This window comes from Manacus candei, unplaced genomic scaffold (assembly GCF_025592945.1).
Source record: "Manacus candei isolate 608988 ecotype Guabito, Panama unplaced genomic scaffold, ASM2559294v1 h1tg000049l, whole genome shotgun sequence".
Lineage (NCBI taxonomy): Eukaryota > Metazoa > Chordata > Aves > Passeriformes > Pipridae > Manacus > Manacus candei.
The window spans coordinates 25,010,176-25,028,070 of record NW_026138097.1 but is presented as its reverse complement, the minus strand read 5'-3'; positions in this window follow the sequence as shown (position 1 = coordinate 25,028,070).

Sequence of the window (17,895 nt, the reverse complement as noted above, 5' to 3'; positions counted from 1 at the left end):
AAAAGAAAATTGTTTCATGCTGTCTTGGAAACTATGCGCTGATGACAATACATATGATTGGTGCTGTAATTTTTTCTTTTCTTTTCTAACACTACTATAAGATAAGAAAGGGCTAGATGCCTTGTTCTTTTATATCTATTTTTGCCTGTCAGGAGCTTTCAGATAGAGCTTCAATAATTTAGAAAGACCTGATTGATATAAAGTAAATCTTTTTGATATAAAGTAAATCTTATTTCAGCCTGCACACTTACCACAATAACTGCATATTTCCATATTTCTTTTGAATTTTGGTAAAGCACAGAGGATATAGGACAAGTTCCTAGTTACAAAATTGTCTAGTAATTCAGAGTGTAAACGATATGATGACAAATATTTTAGTGGTATATTTTGGAATAACTGAACAAACTGCTGGAAATCATGTCAGAGATGTGCTATTGTAAGACTCAAAATTTTACTTTATTTTTCTAAAGATTCATAAAGAAGAAAGAAGTACTACTGATATAGGCAAACATGAAAAATAAGGCTGTAGATCACCAGATGATATAAAATAATACAGACCCTTTTTCTTTGAAATTTTAGAATGCATTTAAACTTAGTTGAGACTCTGACCCTCTAAGTTTTACTGCTTTCCAGTATTGTAAAGTATAACCTTGCTTAAATTAGTCCTTGAGAACCTTCCTTGATTAAATGAAAAAGAAATTATGTGTTGAATATTCAATTATGTGTTGAATAGACTGCGAGATGAACGTGTAGAAATGTGCTTCTCTACAGAAAATCTATACCTCTTTAACAATCTTCTGCTTCTGTTTTTTTCTCATTTTTATTTTTTACAGGGCACTCAGTTATGGCATAACCTTACTCCTATGGTCAATGGCCTGAGTTGAAATAGAATTAGTTTAGTGTTAAATGCTTTGAAAAATATGTGTAACATATCTGGTTATACTTTTATTATTGAAAAAGCTTTTCTAAGCTCTTAACTTTTTAATTGCACTTTTAATTTTTTGCCTGGGAATATATCTTAATTTCTAGCATTTCTACAGAGAAAATAGAATTATCTAGGGTCACTAGGAAAGAAGCAGATACATAAATATAACTATTTCATGTTTTCTTCCAGACACACTTAGTTATACAGTTATGTACCTAATTAGTCCCTCACCTTTAATAAGTATCATTTTGAAAATGTGACCTGACACAGAGCAAGGAAATGGAAGTAAAATTTTATTTAAAGTTAGATAAAATATAGGGTCACTAGATAGCACAAAAAAAAAATTAAGAACAACTAACTTAGATGTGCAGAATCACTAGGTTTATAGTGACTGGCTTTGGTAAATCCTTTATATTCTCATACAACAGAAAAGAACAAAGAATGTTTAAACACAGTGTCATTTGGAGGGGGGAGGGAGAAAACTGTATAACTATATCTATATCTATATCTATATCACCTATATCTAATCAATCAGCCTGTGATGGATCTAACATCACAGTTGTGCAAATTTAATAAAAGCTAATTAAAGTCTGTGCTTCATATCACAAGACAATCACTTTCTAGGGCAAGAAAGCTTTTCCCTTCTGCAGCCTTGTAAGCATTGACTAGCTGGATACGTGGGAAGAGTTAATTTACCAATTATCCTTCAAGTAGAAAAACACAGATTTTCTCCTCATTATGCTGTTTCAAAAGACTGAATAACCTGACTTGTTTAACAGCTCATAGAGATGTACAATGTCGTCTTCATGGGTCAAGGAAAAGAAGAGCATAAGTGGGGGATACACTCTGTAGCTCTACCTCCAGTCTAAATATGACCTTCATAACACTTCTTCTGAGTCTCATGGGACAGCTCAGTCTATTCTTATTGTCTACTCTCTTGTATGAATCTGAATCATGGGTCATCTACCACCACCACCTGTGACTCCTAGAACGCTTCCATCAACACTGCTTCTGTACAATCCTAAACATCCACTGGTCAGTTTATGTGACTAACACGTCTGTTCTAGAACAGGCAGCAGTTATGAGTATTGAGGCCACGTTGCTGAGAACACAGCTGCACAGGGTAGGGCACATCTCAAGGATGAAGGACCACCGCCTCCCTAAGATCTTGCTTTATGGTGAACTTGCCACTGGCTGCTGCATGAGAGGAGCCCTGAAGAGGAGATACAAGGACTCCCTGAAACAACATCTCAACCTTGGCCATATTGATCAACATAACTGATCTACTCTGGCCTCCAATCAGGAGGTCTGGAGACACACCACCTATAACGCTGCTGATGCTTTTGAGGAAGCACGCAGGATCACTCTTGAGGAGAAAAGACAGCACAGAAAGAATTGTGTCTTGCAGAATATACACTTAAAGAGTCTTTTTCCTGTGCCTTTTGCAACCAGACGTGCCTATCTCGTATTGGCCTTTTTAACCACCAGCGTGCTTGTAACAAACGTGGGTAGAGCCCTCCCCAAATCTTCGTTCACGAAGCCTAGCCATGACGATGATGATGACGAAAACAATGTATTTTAAAACATGCAAACATGTATTGTTTAAATATATGATGTATTGTAAAACATGTATATGACTCTGAAATACATGACTTCTCTATGAGCCTCAGAAGTCTTTGTGAGCGTGCCCATAAATATGTTTTTTTTCTCAGTCATCTTTGTTACCAAGACATAAAGACATTAATATGTCATACTAGTAACTGTTTGTGAACTTCTGTGAACTTCATAATAATGGACCAGTGCCAAATGTACTAACTAGTAGAGGACTTCATTAGTAATAGTGGCTTTCTCTGAGCAACCAAAGAGAGTACACAACTTATGACCTTATTTGACCAGTTTAGTAACTTAAGTTTTTTGAGAATTTTTAATATTGTAGAATATTCTATGCCTTCATCTAAAAATACAAAAAGTTTTGCCTTCAAGCCTTTGAAAATAATTTGTAGCTTAATAATGTTCTGAATTACTACTGAAACTTTGACTTATGAATGTTAACACAACTTTTTTGCATTTATTTGGATATACAATTCTACTAGTCAAGTGTATCTTTTCTATTTTCTGTACAGTAAAATTAACAGTTTGCAAAAATTACTATTCTCCAATTGGATGTAGCACAGAAATTTCATAGGTTCTTTAACTTTTTTTTGTCTCAAAGACAAATATATTTTTTGAATCTCCTCAGTTTTGACATTTAGAAGGGAGTGTTATCCTATTAACACAATTTTTTGTGAATATACCAGATGGTTACTTTTTTTTCTTTTTTTGAAATCAATAATATTTGGTAAGAAATACAATAAAGACAATGCAAAAATGGAATTTGTCTGCAAGATTTCTGTAATATTAGCATTAATTTGAAATAAAAAGGAAAAAAAGCCCTGTATTTCTAAGAACAGCCTTGATCCAGTCATCCCCAAAAAAGCCCTCCAATGTCTCTGTGATTCAAAGATTTGGGTAACATCTGGGAAGATTGATTTCACTGCTGATCACATAGAATAGATAGCTGCTTACTTTAGAATAGAATTGATAACTGCTTACTTTAGAATAGTAGTACTGAACACTAAACCGAAAACCTTTAACAGAAGTCTTATTTTTTGCTAAGAATGAGTTGTGAAAAAGAAGTATTTTGTTATAGGTAAATTTAAAAAAATACTTTTTTTTTTTTTTTAACTAGGTTATCTAAACCATTTAAAATGTAAATAAATGTATAAGTTATTCAGTGAAAGGTCTGTGTCATCCGTACGTCCCCGGAAACAGAAGTTTTACAAAATGTGTGTTTTCCTTTCAAGTAACATCTAAAGTAGTGGTGCTTTTCTCTTCAAAGCTATTTTCACAGATTCTAATTGCATTTTTTTCCCTCATAATATATTTTAAGGCATTCATAACCATAAGCTAACTGAAAAGATCTGCAACCAAAAATACATTTTTCTTAATAGTGGGCTTCACACAAAATGTGATCTCATAATTGCAATTCAGCATTACTTATTCAAGTAACTTCTTAGGTCAAAGCTGGGTTAGCTTCTTTCCTTTTTGGAGTTTTAACCATGTTATGGACAAAAATGTTCTGTCTAGAAATCTCTGGTTATAAATGGCAGATATCAAGCTCCATTTTTGGCTATATTGCCCCATTAGTTTCAGGTAACATAGAAATATGTTTTAAAATATCTTCAAGCAGTGATTCAGGAATTCAGAGTGACACATCAAAAAATAACCTTTCTGGAAACAAAATAGGTTTTTAAACCAAAGAATTGCCTAGACACCCTTCTGGCCTCTAAACCATTTGATAAATTGTTGCTGCATATTTGGTGAGTCAGTCAATAAATACCATTGCTGAGAACAGTCACATTTTCTATGTCCTGTCACTTTGCAGCTTATTTTTTTATTTGATAAGTTTGTCTCTTGAAGCTCATTGTATGCCTCTGTAAAAAGAGTCATCTGGTTATCAGCTGGAAATTGGGAAACTGCCATGTATTTTTTCATAACCCTTGCTATCAGTAGATTAAACTCCCAGTAGAAAAAATTCCATCTGTTTATTCGTATGTACGAAAACTAGAAAATGGACAGCAAAATAAGTCAGTATTAGTTTTCATATTCCCCATAGGTGTTCAACTGAGCTGCATTTATGTATGTATATGTAAAGACATACATGTATGTAAATGTGTGTTTATTTGTTGTAGGGTTTTTTACCTTTGGAGAGAATTTCTTTCCAAAGCCCTTGGTATCTCTGGTTTGTTTTCTTAAAAAATTTGCAGCATTGACTGATGCCATATTTAGCACACAGAACTACTATTTCTTTCTATATACAAAGCCTTAATTAGTCAGAGAATGCAAGATATTTTTGTCTGACAGTAAAAATAATTGCAATTGTTTTTTATCTTATCATTTGCAAATATCATGTTAATATAGACCTGAATTAGGGTATATCAACTTGAGTAGTTAATTAGTTTGACCCACTCACATGGTATTACTCAGTGTCAAAACCAGAGCACTTAAAACACCTTTGTGATTTACAGATGCTAAAAGAAAGCCATATGTAACACTGGAGCAAAAATATCCCTTTTCTGAGTAGTGATGGCATATTCAAATGATGTTCTTATAATTTTAAACTGAAAGTTGACTTTTTCTCAGTATCAGCATTTTCAACACTGAAATACAAATTTAGTACATAGAAGAGCAAGATAATCCAATGCTCATTAAATTGAATCGATATATTCTCACTGAACTTAATAGAAAGCAGTAAGCCTAAAACAGATAGAAAAGTCAGTTTGTGGGAGCAAAGTATAAAAACCTTTGTTTCATGGAATATAACTGGTAAGCTAATGATCAGTGATACAACATAGAAAGTTTTTTTCACTGCAGCTTCCCTTATTGCCACCAATTTAACAGTACATGAGTAAGAGAAAGGTGTTTAAGAAGAACACTCCAATGTAAGTGGTCAATAAAACTACGTTATCCGAGATTGGGGGTAGAAGCTGGAATATTTATTGAACATGCAACACATAATATAAGGGTCTTGAAGGCAGGACATGTTAATGAAGAGGACAGGTTATGCTAACTAGGGGGTGGATTACACTAACTAGAGGATTACACAATTTTCTATTGCAATTACACAAGTGGTTAATATTTTCCTATAGTGAACACCACATGGGGGGGGAGAGAACAAAAGGGTTTCTGCATTGTCTGACAACATCACCACAAAGTCTTTCCATATCTTGTTGAAGGAGACAGGACAATCAAACATAGGTAAACACTAACAAGTCTTGTTATGAAGTTCCTCAGAGTTTCTCCCAGCTCCTGCTGTTCATGGTCTGCTACATAATTCCATCATTTCCTTTTCTGCTGATAGCCGAGTTTTGGATTCCAACACTCCAACATCAAGTAGCCTATAAATCCCAAACCATTTATCTGAAAATTGCCTAGTCACAGAACACATTTTTTTTGACAAGGCAGGTTATAAATTTTTATATTTTTTCCTATTAGCCACCTCTGCATAGGTTCCTCTGTGTAAACTGCAGGTGAAAGAATTTTCACAGTCCCAGTTGGAAATAAGACTTTGTAAAAGGGCAACTGGTGTAAAGAGCTGCTGATTACTGAGGCTGTTTGTCTTCTAGGCTGAATGCAACTGAGACCCAAAATCAATGCAGATAACAAAGAAAAGACTTCAGTGGAGTCTATACAGTTCCAGAGGGAACTTCAAGTCCTTCCCTCAGTGATATATTAAGATTCTTGATGTAAATAGTTTTAAAGAAGCATTTATAAGTGCTTCTCACTGTCAAAGAAACATAGAAAATTTAAATGCCAGCATAGCTAGATTGCCTTCCTGGAGACATCCTTCTGGTTGTTGTTTTATTTGTCTATTACTTCATGAGAATCATGACTAGAAAACAGAAGACAGTTGGGTCAGGGGCAGAAGCTGAACTGTGAATGGGGACCACTTGAAAGAGTATTTCTTCAACGGAAGAGAATACAAAGTTCTATAAAGAATCACATAGGATGAAAAATGGCATTGGGATAAATAGAAAAAGAACTGACCCACCAAATGACTCTTCCTTTTCAATTCATGGAAGGTGAACTCTGAAACATAAATGTTGCTATTACAGAGAAGAATGCTACAAGTATGTTGTAATAATTATTCTCTACTTTCTCTAAGATTTCTTTTAAAGTGATTGGAATCAGGGTCTTAACACTTATATGTGGCAGTAAATGGAAGTTCTTCCTTTGACTTTGATGATCCAGATGTTCACAAGAATTTTTTACTTTTTCCCCTATTGGATTTGAAAAGCAACAGCTAGATATTTGGCTATGGAGTAAAGCAGTATTAAAAACTGCTCTTGATATGTATGTGTATCAACATATTTAGCACATTTCTTTTCCCTACCAGACTGTTTTTACTGTTACTTTCATCTTGCCTGAATGGAAGGAAAATATTTGGGTATAAACAGATGGTGCTAGCTAGTGAGAACTACTTTCAATGACAACATAATGTTAACAAACTGAATGTCTCAGTACATTTACATTCTAAGATAGAAATTGGAATAAATATTTTTCATATGAACTAATTTTAATGTGGTGAGCAATTTATATTGAAGTGGCTGAAGTTATCCCACTCTTGGCAATGAAGTACTGATTCTTCATATTTGTGGGTGTGCATGCATAATTACTACAGTAAAGACAGAGATTAAAAGTCTTAACTAATGATGAAAACTCTGTTTCATTTTTGTTTAATCATACTCAGAGACATCCCCTTTCCTGAGAGTTTACGTCTTTAAAGAGACAGAGAATCTCACAGACTACAGAGGAAGCAGGAGATAAAAGGAAGAGAATTTGTTTCAAGTTAATCATAGATACAAAGTTATTGTATGGTTTAAACCCAGCTGGCAAAAAGGCCTGACACAGCCACTTACTATTTACCCTCAGTCAAATGCAGAAGAGAATCAAAAGGGTAAAAGTGAGAAAACTCATTGAGATAAAGACACTTTAATAGATAAAGCAAAAGTCACACACACAAGTAAAGCAAAACAAGGAATTCCTTCGCAGCTTCCCAGGGCTCTGTCACACATAACACTGACTTGAGAAGATAAAAGCCATCACTCCAAATGTCACCCCTTCCTTCTTCTTCCCCCAGATTTATATGCTGAGCATGGTGCCATATGGTATTGAACATCTCTGGTCAGTTGTGGTCAGCTGTCCCAGCTTTGTCTCCTCCCAACTTCTTATGCATCCCCAGCCTCCTCACTGGCGGGGCAGTGCAAGAAGCAGAAATTTTTTTAATTCTGCGCAAGTACTGCTCAGCAATAACAGAAGTCAACCCTATTCCCAGCACAAATCCAAAGCATAGCCCCATATTAGGTACTGTGAAGAAAATTAACTCAGCCAAAACCAACACTGGATTTATATTTCGGTTTTGAATGGCACATAAGCTTCATACATTACAGTTTGACATGTTTCATAAAGTGCTTCCAGCAAAAAATGGATCAGGATTTCCTGTGGGTCTGCCTTGGAAAACTTTTGTTATAGATTTGAATGCACCAGATTTGGATTAACAATTAGAAAGGTCAGAGCTCAGCTGAGACCTTAGGCAATGTTCGATATCTTGACAGTAGAGGACAGAAGATGTTCCTGTGAATGCAGAATGTCTACCTGAACTATTCTGGAGAAACTGGGTCAAACAGTAAACTGTTACCTAAAGACACTTGAATTCAGAAAACTCGATTGGATTGTAATTCACTCCAAGTGCTGAGGGAAATAAAGGTTGACAGTTGTTTTGGAAAGGGTAGGTTGCTTCCTGTGCAATACTTAGAAAAGTAAGGATGATGACTTGGAAGGCTGAATTTTTATTTTGAAACAATAGCATGGGTAAGTGCTTCACCCTATGTTGCACATGTAGAAGAGTGGTGGTAGCTGCACTCAAACTCAGCAGCAGACAATGTCAGCAAGATTCACGATAGCAGGCATAAGAAAAAAAGTGGTTTTTTTTTCTCTGCTATTCAGGTAACAACGAAGTACTACATGGCTCTAGAGACTTTGCTGACATGGGTGACCAAGAAGTAGCAATCAAGGCATCAGGTAGATTCTGTTGCAGTAGGTACTGACTCTGTAATAGCAGCGGTAAGACTGCATCCCCAGCAGCAATTTATGTGAGCACTTAATAGCAAATTTATGGTAAAAATAAAAAAGGCTTACAATATCAAATGGCAGCTTTCTGTATTTCTGTATTTTATAATGTCTGACCAAACCATAATCTCAAAGCTGAATCTATCATTTCTCTTGGTACTAGGCCTATAACCTATAGTAGTCAAATTCTTGAAAGCTTACCCGGTGGCCAGTTCTCCAAAAGCAGGAGGAGGAAAGGAATCCACTGTAGGACTTCTGAGCATTTACACATACATATACAAATATGACTTGTAAGAAACTTTGTTTTTAAACTTTCTAGCAATCAACACAGGTTGATTCACACAAGAAATACAAGAAAAGAAACTCCCACCATTTTTAGATTTTGTAGCATAACGCCTAAACTTCCAAAACAAATTACAGTAGAAAATAGAAATTAAACTTTTATTTTAAATAAAATTGAATGTCTGCACTGTGCAAGTTTCGAGCTGGCTTCCCGCCAAGTCTCCGAAACTCGACAACAGGGTCTGCTTCCCAGAGAGGGAAGAAATAAACCAAGCAGCCAAAGCTACATCAAAAATATATATTTTACATATGAAACAGATATATACAGTGAGAATATTATATACCTATAACCCCAGAAACCCTAAATAGCTTCCTAAAGGGAAGAGGAGAAGGGAGAAGTGAAAAGGACAAAATAGGATGAAGAGACAAAACTAAAACAGGTCTACACTATCTAAAAACCCTGTAACCAGCAAACTGAAGAACTGGCAAAATCTCACCACTTCCCTTGAGAGAAGCAGGATGGCAGGACACAGGCCAGCACTCTCCCCTCACGTGTGGCAGAGAACAGCAGTCACTGCAGGCCTCAGCTCCAGATAAGCAAGACTGAGACAGGGACCCACCGTTCTCGAACCTCAACGGAAAGGAAGAGTTACGTAAAGGAATAGCATGGAATACTTCCGTGGTCACCTTCCTAGTGCCTTCCTGGTTACAAGCTGGTCTCCAGGAAGGCCTAGAGTGAAAACTATCACATGCACCAAAGGAAACATTTTATATACTCTCTCTTTAAATGTCAAAATAACTTCAGAAAGTTTGGGTTGCTTTAGCTTTTTTTTCTGTGGGTCCAGATGAAGGTCAAGCAAACCAGAAGATAAAATTTCATCATATTATCTGTTTACTGTAACTACTGTGTTTTTTTCACAGCTGTAGCTCAGCTAGATTATTCTAATTACATTACAATTAGCTTTTCAATTATGCAGAACTGTCTTAATATTATAGACAACTATAAAATGGCACAATTTTTCAGAAACTCTGTGATTGGCAATCACTCTTCAATGCAATCTAGACAGAAAGCAGTATTTCATTACAAATTATTTTAGAGTGAGCAAGACAGTTTGTCTTGAATATTTTTGTCCCACAGAAAACTGAAAGAGTATGTCTTCACAGCCTACCACAAACTTTCATAAAGATGAATCTCATGGTAAATTGCAGAAAGAATTTTCAAACTTGACTAAATAGTATTGCTTATACTGAAAATATAAAACTGAAATCAGTGCAGATTTAAGTGTGACTGTAAGAAAAGGACTACTATTTAATCTGCTCAAGGGAAAGAATGTTGAATATATTCATAGCTTGTTCACAGAAGGAATTTACATTCCAGGATTTTTGCTCATCATATTTAAAATATATTTGAAAATGAGTTAGTAATAGTGTTACTTCAAGTCAGCTCTAGGAAAATGAAAGAAAAATAATAAAAAAAAATAGTTGCATAATAGTTAAACATATATGCTCAGAAAACATGATTAATTTCTACCAGATCTTCCTATCACCCTGGAAACTGTTAAAATCACAAGAAAGATACCAGGCTATGTGCTTCGTAAAAGACAAACACAACCTAAAGTAAATGATGTCTAAAAGTACTTTGACCCAACTGAACCCACACCGTTACTATTTGATGAGGTTACTCTATTCAGTGTCAACTAAAACTCATTAAATGAGCACCAAATAACCATGGGACTGAGGTCAAAATGAAGAAATAACTTCCTTGAGTGTGATGCTGATTATTTCTGAAATTACAGATTTGGAGTAATGCTGAACTTTGACCATGTAGTACTTTTCTGGGCATTTGTTGTTTGGCTTTTTAAAATTTATTTTGATTTTTCAGTAGCTTTTTATTCATCACCCTCTCCTAGTAGTTTGTTAGGTTTTTTAGGGTGGGTGGGTTAGTCAGGTAATTTATTTATTGAGTCTTCCTCTTTTTTTTATTAAAAGTGTTTTCAGGTCCTTAGGGTACTTTCCAGGAGCTTCTGCAGGCACCGCCTATATTAAAATAGAATAGAATCATTTCAGTTCAAAGGGACCTAAAATGATCATCTAGTCCAGCTGCCTGACCACTTCAGGGCTTACCAGCATAGACTTTTAAGGATATTGTCCAAATGTCTCTTCAACACTGACAGCCTTGAGGCATTGACCACATGTCCAGAAATCCTGTTCTAGTGGTTGACTACGCTCTAGGTAAAGAAATCCTTTCTAGTGTCCCATCAAAACCTGCCCTGGCACAGCTTTGAACCATTATTACACATTCTATCAAGGCATACAGGAGAGGAGAGCTCAACATCTCCCTTTCCCCTTCTCATCCTCAGGAAGTTGTAGCAATAACGTCACACCTCAGCCTCCTTTTCTCCAAACCGGACGAGCCCAAAGTCCTCAGCTGCTCCTCACAAGACATTCCCTCCAGCCCTTTTACAAGCTTTGCTGCCTCCTTCTGTGACCCTTTACATCCTTCCTAAATTGTAGGGCCCAGAGCTGCACACAATACTCAAGATGAGGCCTCAACAAGACTGAATACAGTGGAATAATCATCTCTTTTGACCAGCTGATGATGCCGTGTCTGATGCACCCCAGGATGGGTTTGCTCTCTGGACGGACAGGGCACACTGCTGACTCACACTGAGGTGTTGCCAACCAGCACCTGCAGATCCCTTTCTGCAGAGCTGCACTCCAGCCACTTGCCTCCCAGTTTATAATTGTGTCCATGTTACTCTGTCCTGAGTGCAAATCGGGCATTTGGACTCGTCAGATTTAACTCCTGATTGATGTTATCTCCTTCATAACTGGTGGGTCCTTGACTTGTTAGTTGTTATCTGATTGCTGGGTATGTAGAAGGAGTCCAGTTGGTGGAGGGTCTTGGCCAATCTGGGATGAACTGACACCCAGAGACAACAGGTGGCAGCAACTAGAAGCTGCTCTAGGATGTGTGGGAGTACAGATGGTGATGCCCCACAGGGCTTGATCCCTTGCCTTGGTGTGATACCTGGGCACATCAGAGACTGTGACCCAGATGAAGCTCCTGAGGAGATGGCTGATCTCTCGGTCTGGAGCAGCTAGGACTGCCTGTTGAACATGGAAATAGTCTCACTTTTGGGAAATGAGTGGTGGTGAAAGACCTGTGTTTCTGGGTAGAAATTTGTCCTGCACTTGGGTCACAACAACTCCATGCAATGTTAAAGACTTGGGGGAGGATGTCTAGAAAGTTGACTGGTGGAAAAGGACATTGGGGTTCTGGTTAACAGCTGGCTGAGCAGCACTGTGCCCACATGACCTGTATCAGAAATATTGTGACCAGCAGGACCAGTGATTGTTCCCCTGTATTTGGCACAGATGAGGCCATGTCTCAAGTGCTGTGTTCAGTTCTGGGCCCCTGACTACAAGAAAGACATTGTGATGCTGGAACTTGTCCACAGAAGGGCAACAAAGCTAGTGAAGGGTCTAGATAGTGTGTCCTGAGGAGTAGCTGAGGGAGTGGGGCTTGTTTAGCCTGGAGATAAGGAGGCTCAAGGGAGATCTTATCTCACTGTCTGCGTGTACCTGAAAGGAGGGTGGCAGTGAAGGTAGGATGATCTTAGAAGTCTTTTTGAACCTAAATGATTCTATGACTCTATGAAATATCACAGGGGAAGATGAGCAGACTGTGTGCTATTAGAAAGGATAAAAAGGGGATTTGACTGGGGCTTCACAGAAACTTTACAGAGGAAAGAGCATTAAGTTCTTCCTCATAGAGAAGTTCTTCCCTTCACAGAGAAGAAAAGACAGCTACAGGGAGGCTATGTTTGAGTGACTCATGGATGGAGACCTGAAAGATGAGACAGGCTTGAAGCTTTTAATTTTCAAGAGCAGGAGAAATTCTTCTCTCATGTTAGATCTGGTCTTACAGACATGGACACTGTGCCATAATAGCCAATACAGAAGAACAGGTTCTTCTAAGGAGGATCAGTGAGAGACCTGGGCCTGAATAGACCATTGGCATCAAGATTGAGATTCCCTTTTGATGGGAATGGAAACCTCTAGCTGCTGACCAGACACACTGTCACAGAAAGTTTATTGCTTGACATGGATTTAAGGTCTGTATTTTTGGTGTCACAAGAAGACTGCCAGAGAGGGCCCGAGACTGTTAATTCTTCCTATGAGAGGTATAGAGTGATCTGGTTCATGTCATTGTGAGGCTGCTTACTATTATCTGTGGGTGGTCATGGAGGACAGGAGATGTCCTTGATGACAGTAGTCAGACAGATGTTGCACTCATCTTAAAAGGCGAGTGTGAATATCAGTGGAACTCCAGGAAGAGGCTGATCAACCACAGTTCAATACCTGGTAATACCACGGTGTAAATGGAACACATACTGGTCACATGAAGGTAATGGGTAATGGTCAGCATGAGTTTAACAAGAGTGAATCAATCTTGAATAACCTGAGTGTGCCTTATTACAAGATTAGCATTTGTCACTAGGTTTAGAGACGTAGAGAGAGTGGTGGCTATTTTATTCCATGACTGGGAAAGCTTTTCACCCTGCTCACCAGAGCATCACTGTATTAAAAGTGAGATGTTTCAGTGTGGATGGGTGGACTAGTAGCTTGTTTGAGTACTGCCTGGATGGTTGAACCTGAAGGAAAGGGGTTAACAGTTTGTACGCTGCCTGGAGATCAGTTGCAAGTGGAGTTCTTCTGGGATTTGTCTTGAAGCCTATCCTCTACCATACTTTGATCAATCGCCCAGACAAAACAAGAGAATGCACCTCCATCAAGTTTGTGGATGACACCAAATTCCTGTTTACAGCTGGTGTGCTCCAGGGTGGGGCTCTAAATTACATCACTGTATGGATGAATGGTGTTAATAGTTAAGGTGTAAGCAGGTCAGCGTGGCATGGGGGCCAATGTTATTCTTTGTTATACTCAGAAACTTGTTGCTTCCATGACAGTCATTTCAACAAAATTTGCATAAATTCTGAACTGAGCTTAAAGTAACATCTGATGAAAAGCTATTGTGATCATGGCTTTAAGTGTTGTTCATGGAACATTTGCACTTTGATCTGTGTTTTAGCTATATGTGCATGTGCACATACAAATATACATTCGTATATGAAATGGTGGGTCACTCTAAATGATAACAATTTAGTGATATCTGCTCTAGTTGTTCACTTTATCCATCAGTATTTTCAGTTTACCAAGCTGTGCTAATCAACACTGTTTTGATAATCTGGGCTTGTTACCTGAAGAATTGAATATTGCATAAAACTGTCTGAACTAAAGTTCGGTGTGTTGATTAATTCACATAGTTCAGGGCAACAATGTCGATGTTACATCAAATTCCAGAAACATTACTAACATGCTGGCATGCCCAAGGATTCCTCCCTATTAGTCTGGACTTTCAGTGCTGTTCTGAAGTAGCTCCATTGCTTTCTGTTCTAAAGTGAGTATAGTAATTTAATTGCTGTTATGTTGACATTATTAGTTTACCACTATATTGATGTGATGAACTAAGCATAAAAAAGTAAGGCTGCCAATTCTCTTCAGAGTTTTACAGTGATGCAATTTATATCAGGACACTACAAAAATCTGGTTGCAGGTCCTAGAGCTGGTTTTCAGTCATATTAGTATTTGTCAAAATAACTCTGTATAATTATGTCTGTAGAAAAGAAGCTTTCTGCACAGTTAAAAATCTAAGTTGATGACCGCTATAAGGGATTTTTTTGAATGGTTGCATTAAGCTGGTTGAATTTCTCATTGCATTTTTAAAGTCATTGTTTACACAATCACTCTCATAGCTAAAAACACTTGCAAAAATGTTAGTACTCTTCGAACCAGGGAGTGAAGTACATGAAATTATTTCTAATAAACTGTTCAAGCTACATTTCCAGTCTGGCAAAAGGCTTTTCCAGCTGTAGGAGGGGACTCACTATGGTTTTCCTAATTGCTTATCATAGGTATGTATTCAGTGGTTCTTAAGAATAAACTCCTGAACAGGATAGAATGCTGTGCTGTAAACTGTAATGATTAAGAGTCTCCAACAAATTTATTGCCTGGTTACAGATACCTGGCATTATATGATATGCCAAGTGTATCCAGACAGGGTACTGGTGACTGTTCAAAAGTAGCCTAGGTCTACTGCAAGTCCTGTAAAATACCAGGCAGCCTGTGGCAATATGACTTGGATAAATGCTCTGCTGCTTTTTGGCTGCAATAAGAGTTAATATTTTTCATAGCAGCTCATATGGTGTTGTGGTTTGGATTTGTGACCAAAGTTTTGATAACAAGGGATGTTTTAGGCATTGCTGAAGAGTCCTTTTCTATCTCTCACCCCAACACACCAGCAAGTAGGCTGGGGGTGCACAAGAATTTGGAAAGGGGACACAGCTAGGATAGCTGACCCTAACTGACCCAAGGAATATTGCATGCTATATGACATCATGCTCAGTGCATACAGCTAGGGGGGCCATTCGGAGTGATGGTGCCTTCCCAAGCAACTGCTGAACTTGATGAAGTCCTGCGTTCCTGGGGATAGCTGAACACCTGCCTGCCAATGGGAAGTGGTGAATGAATGCCTCATTTCGCTTTTCTTGTGTATGGCTTTTCCTTTCCCTACTAAAGTGTCTTTATCTTGATCCAGAAGTTTTGTCACTGTTTCCCTTCAAACATCTGAATAGGGCTATGTGCCAAGAAACCATGTTCAACCTCCTTTGAACACTATAAAAGTTGAGGAAAAATTTTGGAAAATCAGAGAGAGAGGAAAGAGAGAGAACCAGTTACCCTAGTTGAGAATGTCTCCCCCCTTCCCCCTCACTTTTTCTCTGCCACTGCATGCTGCCTACCTGCCTCTAGAGACTGAAACTCTGCCGACCTGGAGAGAACAGAGACCCATCTTACCACATGCATGAGTTATATCTTATCCTTCTATCCTTACCATATTTCTGAGGGCCGAAAGGTGCAGCTTAACTGGAATGCTGCACAGTCTGGGACGTGGCTCTGTGTGAGTTGGGAACCCACACATCCTGGCCACATTCCAGAGAACTAAAGCTGCTAAGACACCCCCCCTGCAGCTAAAGAGAGAACATCGAAAAGCGGCAGAGGAAAAAAAAGAGCTGAAACTGCTTCTCCGCCCCCCCCTCAACACCAACTCAGCGGAAAGGTAGTTTTTGTGGTATCTTTTCTGTTCTTCTAGAAGGAATCTTAGCATTTTCCAACCTTTTCTTATTTTTTCCTCTTTCTCTTTGCATCTCATAGCAATTAATAAAATCAATTTTGGTATCAACAGATAACTTGTGCGAGTTTTAATTTTACTCAAGGGAATATTTGAATCTGAAGTTCTTTCTGCAACATTTAAGCAGATTGTACCACTGTTACACTTTCCCTTCTCTCCAGTCCCACTGTGGGAAAGTGAGTGAGTGGCCATGTGGGGCTAAGCTGCATACTGGGCTTAATCCGCAAAGAATTATTGTAGTTTGACACCCAAATTAAGCATGCATGTCCATTTACTGTGAAGCAGACAGAGGGGAAGGTGATCTGATACACAATCTCAAACAAAAGTTTGCTATCTCTGTGCAGATCCTGGAGAATATTCAAAGTTCACTGGCCAAGTTATATCCTCCTTGATAGATGGTTCTTAAAATTAACAAGAGTACAAATTTAAAATCCAAACCACTTACCTTTAATTACAGATGTGAGATATCTAATCAAATTTGATAAATAAGTATTAATTTTCCTTGTTGACTGCATACAAATTGTAAATTGAATGATTTATATCAGTTTACTAGGATTTATTTGCTTCATTCTACCATACTTTAGTACAATTGAGAATTATGTATGACAATGAGATGAATGTCATTGTATGTAGAAACAGGACTGTTACAAACATTGGTATGATTTAAGGAAATAAAAGTAAATGCTTCAAATACTCTTGTTCTGAAAACAAGTCTTCTGTACTTTATTCTTTAGTCCTGCTCTAATCCCAGAATATTCATAGAATTATTTCTCCCTATGCATGGTGAGTTTGGAATTTAGGAGACAATGTTTGAGTTGAAAAGTCTGTACATAAATGTATAAACCCAAGTTCAGCAGTGCCATAAGGTCTAAATGAAAGAATAGACTGAATAAGAAAAAAAAGATAACTTTTTTGCACTTTGGGAAAGATGTATTAGAGGCCAGCAAATCTGCACAAACCAGAAGGTTAAAAGTGTAAGTTATGTTCCAGTATGCTGGTGGTCCAAAGAGGGACTGGACCACACTGAGGAATGTCAGGGTAAGAAAGCTAGCTAGTATCCAGACAAAAGAGGGAAACAACTTCAAGATCATTCACCTTTATTAGAGGATTAGCGTTGCCTGTTTCCCTTCCAAGTAAGATGCATGAACTTTACATAGGTGTAACATAGATTTTCACATCTGAAGTGTCTCGATTCTGTTTATAGGATTTGCATACACAAATGATTTTAGAGCAATTAGTCTGTAGGATGGGTGGGTGGGGTGGGGATGTTTACTTGGTTATGTGACTGAACATACCCATCTGTCTCACAAAGTAGTCTGGGCAGCTGTCTACAATGCAGAATTTGAAACCAGTATATTAGCCACACTCCCACTGTCTTTGGATTTTTATCTGCTAGGTCACAAATTCTCCTGTATTTTATTTATTATTTCATGTGAAAATTGTGGCAACTCAGTTTAAATCAGGTACTCATCCCTGCTCTTACTGACACCTCCTCATTTGTTTATTTAAAGAAACCCAAAGATTGGGATGAAAAGAACATGGTTGTTTAGTTGCTTTATAAGGACTCTTAAAGAAAATGATACAGCAGAAAATTTTGCAGTCATACCTGATCCGTCTTCAAAATTATGACCTTCTTAATGTTCATTGGACACCTAAAAATACAGCAATCATCAGCTTGCACAGAATTCCCAGCCTAAGTCCAGAACTTTAGCCTCATTCAATAATGTGCAAGTTCTTGAAATTACAGTAATGAAAATGTCATATAACT